The sequence below is a fragment of the Mirounga angustirostris genome, unplaced genomic scaffold, assembly GCF_029215605.1.
Source record: "Mirounga angustirostris isolate CCGP_5_RB_7025 unplaced genomic scaffold, mMirAng1.0.hap1 SCAF_9, whole genome shotgun sequence".
Taxonomy (NCBI): domain Eukaryota; kingdom Metazoa; phylum Chordata; class Mammalia; order Carnivora; family Phocidae; genus Mirounga; species Mirounga angustirostris.
The window spans coordinates 23512159-23521575 of record NW_026991717.1 but is presented as its reverse complement, the minus strand read 5'-3'; positions in this window follow the sequence as shown (position 1 = coordinate 23521575).

The window sequence follows — 9417 nt, the reverse complement described above, 5'->3', positions numbered from 1 at the left end:
TTACTTTTTTTTTTTTTTTTTTTTAATGTGAGTGGGGGTAGGAGCAAAGGGAGAAGGAGCAAGAGAGTCTTAGGGGGACTCTGCCCTGAGTACAGAGCCCAATGTGGGGCTTGATCTCACGACCCTGAGATCATGTCCTGAGCCAAAACCAAGAGTTGGATGCTTAACTGACTGAGCCACCCAGGTGTCCCTTAATGGCGTAACTTAACAGGTAGATGCAGGTACTAAAAATGTTCAAGAAGCCTTGTATGCTCAGATGGAATCCATTCCCAGTTTAGTAGACTGACTGTGAAGTCTCCCATGGCAGAGACATTTCTGCAGTAACTCAGGCAGGGGTGACCTGGCTTTGATGCCACCATTTACCCAGAGCCAAGGTATCTATTGAGAAATTTTAGAAATGTTAAAAAGTTAAATTCCTTCTCACCCCAAAGTTCTCTGCAGAATCAAAACAAAAATACCCCTTAAAATTTAAAATATTTAGGAGGGCACGTACTGCATGGAGCACTAGGTGTTATACAAAAACAATGAATCGTGGATCACTACATCAAAACTAATGACGTATGGTGACTAACATAACATAATAAAATAATAAAATTTAAAATAATGGGGATATCCAGAATCTTCCATTTCTGGAGCAGGGCCACAGCTGTCACCCCTGCCATGACAGGGGGCTGGTCATTTTCTCTAATGTCCTATTGCTCTCCTCACTGCTGGGTTGACCCCTTGCAGCAACTGTAACTCCTGTATACTTCTTTCAGTCAAACCCAGAGGTCACTGGGCAGGCAGTCCTGCACCTCCCACTTAACTCCCTGTGTTTGTATTCACTTTCCTCTCTGTTATGAGAGACAGAGCCATTCCAAAGCTGCCCCAAGCTCAAAGACACAGGCACAACATCCACACCACAGAGGAATGAACCTCTGGAGAAGGAGAAAGACCGCATCGTGAGAAATGAGCTGACCCCAGCAAGTCACATGGGCGGGGCTGCTCAGGTCCTATGCTGTCTTAGAGGCAGCCAGACCTGAAGGAAGAGGCTCCCCAGCATGCAGCAGTGTTAATTCATATTTGGTCCAGCAGATATCTGCCCTGGCATGAGGCACCTGAAGGGAGCATTCAATACTTTTTTTAGATTTTCACACAGAGCACAAATAAAAGGTTGGAGGGCTTGCCAAATATTATCCGAAAGGCTCACCTACAAGATGCTGGGAGAGGTTATTCACAGAAAGGAGTCTGCAAATCCTTGATATGCATCTTGGATGACGGTGTGGTGAAGCTCAAACTATTATGGCTGGGAAAGAGTTCCTAATTTCTCATAACATGGAGCATTTTATCTGTTCTGCCCACTGGAATCTCACTTTTTTTTTTTTTTTACAAACGCCACACACGTATTTCACTGTAATCAACTTCATTTTATTAAGGTCATGGAAGGCAAAAAGGGCCTTTGTAAACTTAATATAAAATATAATGCCACCTGATCTATTCTGAGAGAGGAAAACGACATTTGTAGTATCATTATTAAATTGGAAAGATGTGTTTCAAATAAACATGTTACGCAGTTTAGTGTTTCCTCTGCTTGGAAAGCCTTCTGTGGCCCCCTCCACCTTGAGCCTTCACCTGATCAACTCATGAACACCACTTCTACTGGGAATGCTCTCCTAGCCTTCAAAGCACAGCCGTGTTCTCCCAGTATTACAGTTCATACAACATATGCATGCTTTGTATCAATATGTTTATTCTGTCTCTCTCTTCCTGGATTATTACATACTTAAAGATAAAAACTGTATCTGTCATTTTTACCATTTCCCTGATGCTTTACTTAGGGGCTGGCATACTATGTGTTTGATAAATATTTGTTATATGAGTTAAGAAACTCAAAACGTTATAAAAGACCTACTCCATGGCACAGCAAAATCAAAACCAAACACAGAAAATAATGATCAACCACTCTAAAGTAGAGGAAATAGGGACAAGTTGAACTTAGTGAAAAATTTTTCAGAAAAATAGTGTAAACAAGAATTTTTTTAAGAGTTAGTTCTTTGAATACACTAAGAAATCGGGCTAATATCTAGCAGGATTTTATAAATCTACTTGATTTTTGTTGAGATATAATTGACATATACTATTCTATTAGTTTTAGGTGAACAAAATAATGATTTGATATATGTATATATTGTGAAATGATTACCACAATAAGTTTAGTTAACATTCATCACCACACTTTTTTTTTTTTTGCAATGAGAATTTTTGGGGGGATTTTTTTATTTTGCATTTTTTAATTATTGAATTATAGTTGACATACAATGACATATTAATTTTAGGTGTACAACACAGTGATATGACAATTCTTGCAATAATCAGTGTTCACTATGATAAATACAGTATAGGGAATGTAGTCAATAATATTGTAATAACATTGCATGGTGACAGACGGAGACTACACTTACCATAATGATGAGAACTTTTAAAATCTGATGAGCACTGGATGTTATACACAACTAATGAATCATTGAACACTATATCAAAACTAATGATGTACTATAAGTTAGCTAACTGAACTTTATAAAATTTTATAATTGAACTTTATAAAAAAATAAAATAAAAATGAAAATAAAAAAATAAAAAAATCTGCTTTCCTAGCATCTTTCATATATGCAATACAGTATTGTTAACTATAGTCACTGTGCTGCACATTACATCGCCAGGGATTATAACTGGAAGTATGTACCTTTTGACCACCCTTACCCATCTCACCCCACCCCCAACCACCATCTTTGACAACCATTAATTCATTCTCTGTATCTATTATTTCAGGGTTGTTTGTTTTTGTTTGTTTGTTTTTTCTTCCATTTATGGGGCAACTGGCTGGCTCGCTCAGTAAAGCATGCAACTCTTGATCTTGGGGTTGTAAGTCTGAGCCCCTCATTGGGTGTAGAGATTACTTAAAAATTAAAAAATATATATATATTTCCTTTTATAGTTGACATCATACGGCATTTGTATTTCTCAGTCAGACTTATCTCACTTAAGTTGCCTCAAGTTTCATCCATGCCCTCAAGTTTGATCTATGTTGCAATTGGCGGGATTTCCTTTTTTTTTATGGCTGAATTTATATATATATATTCTTTATTCATCCACTGATGGACATTTAGGTTTTGGCTATTGTAAATAATGTTTCAATGAACATGAGTTTGCAGATATATTTTCAACATAGTGATTTTGTTCCCTTTGGATAAATGTCCGGAAGTGGAATTGCTGGATCACATGACAGTTCTATTTTAAATTTTTTGAGGAACTTCCATACTACAGCATTGATTTATATTCCCCCAACAGTGCACAAGTGTTCTCTTTTCTCCACATCCTCGCCAATGTTTTTGTTTCTTGTTTTTTGTTTTTGTTTTTGTTTTTTTGATAATAGACATTCTAACAGATGTGAGATTTTTTTTGTTTTGTTTTGTTTTTTAAGGAGAAATAGTGCAAACAAATAACTTCTTACTAGGTAGATGAGCCAAGGACACAAACGGGTTAGTGTTCGAAAGGTAAGACAGATAGTAAGTGCAAAAATGAAAAGAAAAAGAAATCCAACCAAACTTCTTAAATTACGATACCATTTTATGTTAATTGATCAGATATAATAAAAGTCAATATTGTATACAAGCAAGAGTGAATAGAAATTGCATTCTTATGTCCTGCTATAGTTGCACAAATAACCAAATGTTTTCTTAATTATGCATTAATTTGGAATATATACTGAGCACCTCATATGTTGCAGATGCTGTGCTAGGAGTTACGGATGCAATAGTGAACAGACTAGATATTGTCCTGTGCTTTCAGAGCATTCAGTTTATTGAAAGGAACAGATGAATACACTTCAGTGCAGTGAGTGCCACTCTAAAAGAAGTATGGAGGCTAAAGAGGCCCAAACAGGTGCACCCAACTCAGACTTTCCCAGACAAGTGACACATAAATTCACATCTATAGGAAGAGAAGGAATTAGCCACATGAAAGTGTGTAGCAAAGGTAACATGGGAGGAGGGTTTCTTTGTGGCCAGGGAGTTATATGTGAACACACACACACACACACACGCATGTAAGACTATAAAATTTGCTGAGTATCCACTAAAAAGGAGATGGGAAATAAGTTTCAAAACTTATTTTGCTAGAGACTATAATATTAGATAAAGAGAAAAAACATGCCACGCTAGAGATAGTCAATGTCCTCAAAGACATGAGTAATTTCCATCATACAAATGGCCAACAATTTGAGAAGGAACTATACTGAAAGATGGCCTTCTTTTGAGTATGCATCTTCTTTTCATTTTCTGATTACTAATCAGGAGTTGAAAACATCCCTCCTCATCTCTTAGTTTGCTCCATTATTTTTTGTTTCACCTACTAAGCATTTTGGAGCCCTTAACAATGTTATGCATTTACCCATACTAAAGAGTTCCATGTATTCTCTTAGTAGCAACCTATTATATATACACACACACATATATATAGTTTTTGCTGCTTTTTAAAGATTTTATTTATTTATTTGAGAGAGAGAGAGTGCACGAGCAGTGGGGAGGAACAGAGGAAGAGGGACATGGAGCTGAGCATGGAGCTGGACACAAGCTCTATCCCAGGACTCTTAGATCATGACCTGAGCTGAGGTCAGTCACTTAACAAACTGAGCCACACAGGCACCCCTGGCTTTTGCTATTTGATGTATAAATTCATTTCCTTTTTATTTGAGAGAGAGAATGAGAGAGAGAGCATGAGAGGGGGGAGGGTCAGAGGGAGAAGCAGACTCCTTGCTGAGCAAGGAGCCCGATGCGGGACTTGATCCTGGGATTCCAGGATCATGACCTGAGCCGAAGGCAGTCGCTTAAACAACATTTCCTTTTTAAAAAAATATTTAAATTATAGTCAGTTAACATACAGTGCAATGTTGGATTCAGGAATAGAACTCAGTGATTCATCACTTACATACAACACCCAGTACCTTCCTTCATACCAATCACCCATCTAGCCCACCCCCACCCACCTCCCTCCATCAACCCTCAGTTTGTTCTCTATCTTTAAGAGTCTCTTATGGTTTGTCTCCCTCTCTCACTTTTTTTTTCTTTTTTCCCCCTTCCCATATGCTCTTCTGTTTTGTTCTTAAATTCCACATATGAATGAAATTATATGGTATTTGTCTTCCTCTGACTGACTTATTTCATTTAGCATAATACATTCTAGCTCCATCCGTGTCATTGTGAATGGCAAGATTTCATTCCTTTTGATGACTGAGTAATAATCCAGTGTGTGTGTGTGTGTGTGTGTGTGTGTGTGTGTGTGTGTGTACCACATGTTCTTTATCCATTCATCAGTAGTCAATGGACATTTGGGCTTTTTCAATAGTATGGCTATTGTTGCTAATGCTGCTATAGAACACTTATGAAAAAAATTGAAAAGCACACAAAGAAATGGAAAAGCATTCCATGCTCATGGATTAGAAGAACAAACATTGTTAAAATTATACTATCCAAAGCAAGCTACACTTTTAATGCAATCCCTATCAAAATACCACCAGCATTTTTCACAGAGCTAGAACATACAATCCTAAATTGTGTATGGAACAACAAAAGTCCCTGAATAGCCAAAGGAATCCTGAAAAACCATTTGCATCAACATGAATGAAATTCATATGTGGAACATAAGGAATAACATGGAGGACCATAGGGGAAGGGAGGGAAAACTGAAGGGGGAGAAACCAGAGAGGGAGACAAACCATGAGAGACTCTGGACTCCGGGAACCAAAGTGAGGGTTACAGAAGGGAGGGGGGTAGGGGGATGGGGTAACCAGGTGATGGGCATTAAGGAGGGCACGTGTTGTGATGAGCACTGGGTGTTATACACAACTAATGAATCATTGAACACTACATCAAAAACTAATAATGTACTATATGTTGGCTAACTGGCCATAATAATAATAAAAAAAAATGTCCAAAAAACTGGAGACATCACAATTCCGGATTTCAAGCTATATACAAAGCTGTAGTCATCAAGACAGCATGGTACTGGCACAAAAACAGACACAAAGATCAATGGAACAGAATAGAAAACCCAGAAATGGACCCACAACTATATGATCAACTAATTTTGACAAAGCAGGAAAGAATATCCAATGGAAAAAAAATACAGTCTCCTCAATAAATTCATTTGCTTATATATTTACTTAATAGAGACTTCTGAACTTCAACTATATAACCATAATGTATTGGGCACTGGGTACATATTAATGAATTAGACAAAAATGACCCTTGCATCCAGGAGTTCACATATAAACACATAGTGCTGATAGAGTACAGTGTGAAGGCAAACAAATAAATGAACCATTAGATATAAACTATATTAGGATAAGATAATGAAACAAATGACTTATTTAGAATGATAAAGATTGGTGGAGGTGATTGGCTAAAATAAAGTGGTCAGGGAAGACTTTTCTGACCAGGTGAAATTTAAGCTGATACTTGAATGATTATGAAAGCTCTACAAAGAGCAGAGGGAACATGACCCCAGGCAGAAAAACAACATATATGAAGTCCCAGAATTAATTATATGGATTTTATGGTTGACTTTGCCAGCAGACATATCATTGTAATATGATGAGCTGACCAACATGCAACATCCAACACTTTTTTCCATTCTGTCTGCATAACTGAGGCAACACAAATTAACTATTTTATTTTACAGCCTTTCAGTTATGTTCCAGTCAAGATATGTAAGGAAAAACCCACTTGTGCTCTCTATTCCTATATCGTTTTACTACTCTTTTTTTTTTTTAAGATTTTATTTATTTATTTGAGAGAGAGAGAATGAGAGACAGAGAGCACGAGAGGGAAGAGGGCAGAGGGGGAAGCAGACCCCCCGCTGAGCAGGGAGCCCGATGTGGGACTCGATCCCAGGACTCCAGGATCATGACCTGAGCCGAAGGCAGTCGCTTAACCAACTGAGCTACCCAGGCGCCCTCGTTTTACTACTCTTTCTAAGAACATAGAAAGAATATTAAGATCTGTTATGGGCTTCTGTAATGACAAGTATGAAAAGAAGTAAAAGAATCACAGAGATGTGGAGTCTGACATCTTCCAACCACTAAACAAATAACAATAGCCACCTACTAATCTCTGTATTTTCCCCAGCTTTACTCTCTTAGCAACTTTCAAGTATTCTTAACCAGAATCACCATGCTACATTAGATCCCAGAACTTATTTATCTTATAACTGGAAGTTTGTAAACTTTCACTAACATCTCTCCATAACTCCCCACACCCACTCCAGCCTCTGGTAAAACCACCATTGTGCTTTCCATTTCTATGAGTTTGGCTTTTTTTCCACCTGTAAATAATACCATAGAATATTTTTCTTTCTTTGTCTGACTTATTCCACTTAGCATAATGCTCTTAGGTTTCATTCATGTTGCTGCAAATGGCAGGGTATCCTTCTTTCTTAATGCTGCATACTCTCTCTCTCTCTCTCTCTCTCTCTCTCTCTCTCTGTATCTTATTTATTCATTCACCCACTGATGGACACTGGGTTGTTTCCATTTCTTTGGTACTGTGAATAATGCTGCAATAAACATGGAAGTGCAGATATCTCTTTGATCTTCTTTTCATTTCCTTTGCATATATCCTCAGAAGTGGAATTGCTGGATCCTATGGTAGTTCTATTTTTAATTTTTTGAGACCACTTATTTCTTTGAGTGTATAATAAACCTCTATTTGTTTAAGCTACAGCCTTCTAGTTTTGAGGTTTTTGTTTGTTTTTGCTTGTTTGTTTGTTGTGCTTCATGCAGCTTAAAACATCCCTAACTGGTATAAATTTCAGGCATTTTTTTCCCTCATGCCCCATTGTGTGTTTGGTACTAGTATTGGGCAATACCGGTGGGAGCTGATTAGGTTATGATCAACAGAGTGATCCTGTATCCTTGCTATAGTGCTTAGAACAGGTATGGGAATTTAATTCAGCCCTAGGTAATCAGAACATAGAGATTAAAACTTCACTTAGATCTTGGCAATTGCCATGCTAATAGGACTAGATATTTTGGCTCTGAAGCTTGCATCAATTTGTTTTTGTTTTGTTTTTCTTTTTCTTTTCAGTTATCTCAGAAAAAGTACATTTGGGCGCCTGGGTGGCTCAGTTGGTTAAGCGACTGCCTTCCGCTCAGGTCATGATCCCAGGGTCCTGGATCGAGTCCCACATCGGGCTCCCGGCTCAGTGGAGAGCCTGCTTCTCCCTCTGACCCTCTCCTCTCTCATGCCGTTTCTCTCTCGCTCGCTCTCTAATAAATAAATAAATAAAATCTTTAAAAAAAAAAAAAGAAAGAAAAAGTACATTTAAGTTGGCTTACTATTTTTAGGTCAGCATTGTTATTGGGTTAAGAAATCATGCTAATAGGGGCGCCTGGGTGGCTCAGTCGTTGGGTGTCTGCCTTCGGCTCAGGTCATGATCCCAGGGTCCTGGGATCGGGCCCTGCATCGGGATCCCTGCTCAGCAGGAGGCCTGCTTCTCCCTCTCCCTCTGCCCCTGCTTGAGTTCCTGCTCTCGCTGTCTCTGTCAAATAAATAAAATCTTAAAAAAAAGAGAAAGAAATCATGCTAATAATGCTAATGCATATTCATTCTGGGGGATAAAAAAGAAATGTATATGATTAGGAAGTGGAGCATCAGGCTAACCCTTTTAAGCAATGATAAGCAATCAAATTGTATTAAAGAGCAAACAAATCATGAATGAGTTTGAGACTGGTTTGATTGACATTATGCTTTTATTTTATTACTATTTTTTTCTTTTTTTAAATTATTATGTTATGTTAATCACCATACATTACATCATTAGTTTTTGATGTAGTGTTCCATGATTCATTGTTTGCATAAAACACCCAGTGCTCCATGCAGAACGTGCCCTCTTTAATACCCATCACCAGGCTAACCCATCCCCCCAACCCCTCCCCTCTAGAACCCTCAGTTTGTTTTTCAGAGTCTGTAGTCTCTCATGGTTCGTCTCCCCCTCCGATTCCCCCCCCACTATCTTCTTTTTCTCCTTCTTCTTCTTCTTCTCCTTCTTCTTCTTCTTCTTCTTCTTCTTCTTCTTCTTCTTCTTCTTCTTAACATATAATGTATTATTTGTTTCAGAGGTACAGATCTGTGATTCAGCAGTCTTACACAATTCACATGTGGTGAACGCTGTGAATTGGATTTTATTATTTTTTTTAAATTTTATTTTATTATGTTAAGTCAGTCACCATACAATACATCATTAGTTTTTGATGTGGTGACCCATGATTCATTGTTTTCATATAATACCCAGTGCTCCATGCAGTACATGCCTTCCTTAATACCCATCACCAGTCTAGCCCATCCTCCCCCCCGACCCCTCAGTTTGTTTCCCAGAGTCCAT